The 4456-nt window shown below is 36.5% G+C and overlaps 1 pseudogene; it reads right to left on the reverse strand.

Moving 5' to 3' along the window:
• Nucleotides 1-989: 989 nt before the first annotated feature.
• LOC139810389 (cytochrome P450 9e2-like) lies at nt 990-3606 on the reverse strand (annotated as a pseudogene).
• Between the last annotated feature and the right edge of the window lie 850 nt (nt 3607-4456).

A 4456-nucleotide genomic window follows, 5' to 3' on the forward strand; every position in this document is an offset into this window, starting at 1 on the left:
ATATGCATATTAGGTCAAACCTCACCGATGACCTTGACCTTGACATATGTTGTCAAGGTCACTCTCTTGAGTGACCTTCAGAAGGTTTTAGCCGGCGGTAGTTAAAAAATTATTAACAAAAAAGTTTAGAAAATATAGCAGCTATTTTGAGTATTGGAAGGCATAATATATATGTCGAAATAGTTCACGCATACACTTTCCACGCGAGACGAGGTGCCACATGGGTTCGTGGCGCGCTTTACAAGCTCGTTTATATATATACATAATGAAACATTATGTATATACACGGAGACCAGTTGTCACATGGGTTCGTGGCGCGCTTTACAAGCTTGTTTAAGTAGAGGTGGTATTAAACAAGATAAGTTAGTCGATCATCTATGTGAAAAGAATTGGAGGAAACCCATTTTATATATTACTAGATGACATAAAATATGTGTATTCAGGAAATTAATAGAGATTATATAATGTTTCATTATGTATCAAGACTATCAAGAGACACGGTAGTGTCTCGCGCCAAATACGCGCGGAGCGAGACGCACCGTGACTCTTTTACGTGAACGCACGATGAGTTGCGAGTACCCGAGATTTTGAGATCTCAATAACGAGTGAACGGATCAAGTTTTAAGTAGGCTTGATCGATAGCTTGGGATCGATTTATAAAGAAGAGTGTTTTTATTTTTCCGCTACGTGTCCTACGAGCGGAGATATTGCGATGCAAAGTCCAAATGTGAAATTTTTTTATTAAGATACGTCTACGTTTACGTCGTCGTCGTTAAAGATTCATTTTATGGCGCTGGAGTCGCGTTCTTTTCACTTTTTCGACACTAGCGGTGCTAGTATCGCCAGTTTCGATATGTACATATGTACATACATAGAAGTATATTACATAATTAAAAATTACATAATATGTATAAGTCAAATCAGTTTTGTACATAATTTTCAAATACTTTACATATAACAAGTAATGGTATTTAAGAAACAATTTTCTGAAATTTCTATTTTCTTATACATAATATATGTATAATTGAAGAAAAGATTGGAATTCAGCTACAAATTAGAAAGAGCAACTTTAAGTATATAATTTTATGCTTGATGAATTGTAAATATGCTTCATTCACTGTCCCTCAACTCCGTGTCCATTCGATATCCCTTGTGTAACAGGAATTTTCGATTCTCTTGCTCGCAATTTTAACCAGAAGTCCTTGTCCGGCAACATAACGAATGATTTCTTTGTCAACACGATGGGATTTGCAGTTTTAACATCGGGCTCGAGATCGCAGTGCCAAAGCAGGTAGAACAGCATAATTTTTGTTTCCGTCAAGGCGAATCTATTACCAATTCTAGGTCCGATACCAAATGGCGCGTTGTTAAAACGTGCAGGGTTTTTAAAACGTTCATGAAACCCTTGTATCTTTTTTTAGTCAGTACTACGTCAACTTGAAAAAAAGCAATCTTTTTCGCTTTTTCAGAAAAACACGTTTTCCTTTTTTTAAAAATAACATTTACATTTTTTAACTTGGAATAATCTAACTTGCACAGTATTGTAGATCTTTAAAAGACGCATCGATTAAAAAAAAAAGACTTTAATTGATGCATTTGCTTAAAGATACAAGCTGGAGAAGACGGCAGGGGTCTTTCAGACCCTGATGAGGTAATATCGGGGTGTAAAAACGTAAGGTAACTGAGGGTTAAGGAATCTTTCTGGATCGAACTTGTCTGGCTGCGGATAGTACTTCAGATCGCGATGCAGAGAGAAAGTTGGAAATCATATACTGTCCTGGCTTTATCGTGATCGGTTCGCCGTCTGAAGTCGCTGGTGGCAATTCGGTCTCTTTGACACATTTTCTGTCTATCAAAGTTGCTGGTGAATATAATCTGAGAGTTTCGTTTATCACGGCGTCTAAGTACTTCATGCGATTGATGGCCTCGTAGGTAGGCTTACCGTTGGTCTGTCTGAGAACATCACCAATTTCCTCTCTTAATTTGCTCTGAATATTGGGATTGACAGCGAGTTGGTGCGTTATAAAACACATGGTTAATGATGTAGTATCGAATCCGGCGAGAAAGAAAACGAATACCTGGGCAGTCATTTCATCAATATCGAATGTAGGTCCGCTATCTTTGTTCCTAGTCTCCATCATCAACTGAATCATGTCCGGACAAACAATTCCCTGCTCATCCCTGACCTTTACTGTATTGGAAACAACGTCTTTGAAAAAATTCTCTATCTTTAGGCCAAACATTTTGAGATTGAGGAGTTTTGCAAGTAGCGGGAAGTTTGTATGCAGGAACAACTTGAAGGCCAGCCAATTGTTAAAAGTCAGTGTTTTCTTTCCAAGCAAGAAGAACTCGTTGTTCGGGTGCTTAAAAGAATCCACACTGATGCCGAAAGCACACGTGGCCACTGCGTCGTTTGCGTATCTGCCCAGTATGTCTTTCATATCATACGTCTTGCCGTTTTTTCCGGATTGCGTTGTCACAAAATCGACGAAGTTCTCGGCGCACTGACTTATAAGTCCGAACATCATCTTCATCTTGCTGGATATAAAACTAGGGCTAAGAAGTTCCGCATTTCGCGCCAGTGATCCTCTTTCAGGTCAAACAGATTTTTACTGGCTATCGGATCAAGAGTTTCGTTCAGGAAGTTATTGTGATCACAGAAGTTGTCGAACTTTTTGAGGGCAATCGTGGAAATCAGATCTGGATCACGGATAACGAAGGTCGGTGTTATAAAATCGTAGAGGCCGAAGTATTTTGCATTCGAGAAGAGATTGTATGGGATCCATATAGGATGTACGTTGAAAAATAAAAGGTGCCATATTGCCCAATAATGGAACCGGCTTCACATGCGGGATCTTTAGTCGCTCGAAGTAAGATAGCTTCCTTAGAAAAAAATAATATAAGCAAATACTTGCTGCCAGAATTGTCAGAAGCAAAGTAGATAGCTCCATCGCGACAGGAATCTCCAGATTCGTTGCACAAGAAGAAGAAGTTCCTGATTGTCGGCAGTTTTTGTTTCGGATTGATGAAACGATTTCCACACTTAATTGATAATGTTATTGACACGATAAGAAGCGTAAATTACATTACTGTATTAGTTTTGTTAATTGTCATTAGAACTTCTGTCTAAATGGAAACGGTTAACTCGATAGATCTGGCGATACGATACACACATCATGGGTGAGATTTTACGACTGACTCCTGCACGGACGCCAGGATAGAATTATATAACATTCGCAAGTGCGTAGATATGAATGTCATAAAGTCATTTATCACTTTGATTATCTTCTTGAAATGACGGCGCACTTCTTCGCAAACATATTCTTATCAATTTGCGAAGCTTGTCGCCTTTTTAAGTGAATTATCAAAAGTCAATTGGCTTTTTATTTTAACAATGTCATTATCCAACAATTTCTAATAAGACAATAGAGAAAGATGATATCTTTTTCATCTGATAATTCATAATTTTTATTACGTATTTGTACTTGATCCAATATATAAATGATAATATAAGTTTATTTTTGTTCCGCTAATGTTGTTGTTTTTGATATCTTCTTTATAATCTTAACCCTTGTAGGCTACATTTATTTTTTGAATTGAGTTCGGTTAAAGATTAACTGAAGATACATACGTGGATCTCACTTTAACTACATCATTGTTGAATGTTTTTAAATAGAAAATAAGGAAATATTTTTATTTCAAAAATTATTAAAACATAATAAAATTAAAATAGAGTTAGATAAGAGAAAGTAAGGGAAAGGAAGGTAAGATGACAAATTGCTAATTTTTTAAAACTAATAACAGATAATGAGTCGATGCCGAACTCATTAAAGGCTTTAGATAATAGCACATAATCTCTTGTAGTTTGATTTCAATCTGTCCTCAAAAGTGGATAACATACCTAATAAAAAAAAAACTCATAAACTATCTTTATTGCTTATCCCCGCAGGGTTTGCAAGGCGTTTTTATAAGGAACGTTACCCAAACCTGTACACTCTACTACCCTTCTCCTCTCACTTTAACCCTTTGGACCAACAGCTTAACGTCTCTTCCGAAAGATGGAGCTCAGTTTGCTCCGCACAAGAGCCTATCTTGCACGGAGGAGCGCAGCTGCCGGAAAAACATTCCATGTTTACATGGCTCTAGTGGACTCGAACCTATGGTTCCTCAGATTACGAGTCTGGCGCTCTACCACCCATACAGCATGGAATATGCAAGAAATGTGCTATAAACAATCTATAAATATTTTAATATTCCACGGGTCATTCAGAATATTTTATAGAAGTTCTATAAATATTCCATGAAATTTTGTCTATTCGGAATATGCATAGAATATTCTGCAAATATTCTAATAAATATATTACATTTAAAAAATGTATAGGATGTTCTATAATATTTTAACAAATATATAATATTTAGAATATTTACGGAACATTTTGTTAATATTCTTAAACAT

This window comes from Temnothorax longispinosus, chromosome 3 (assembly GCF_030848805.1).
Source record: "Temnothorax longispinosus isolate EJ_2023e chromosome 3, Tlon_JGU_v1, whole genome shotgun sequence".
NCBI lineage: Eukaryota > Metazoa > Arthropoda > Insecta > Hymenoptera > Formicidae > Temnothorax > Temnothorax longispinosus.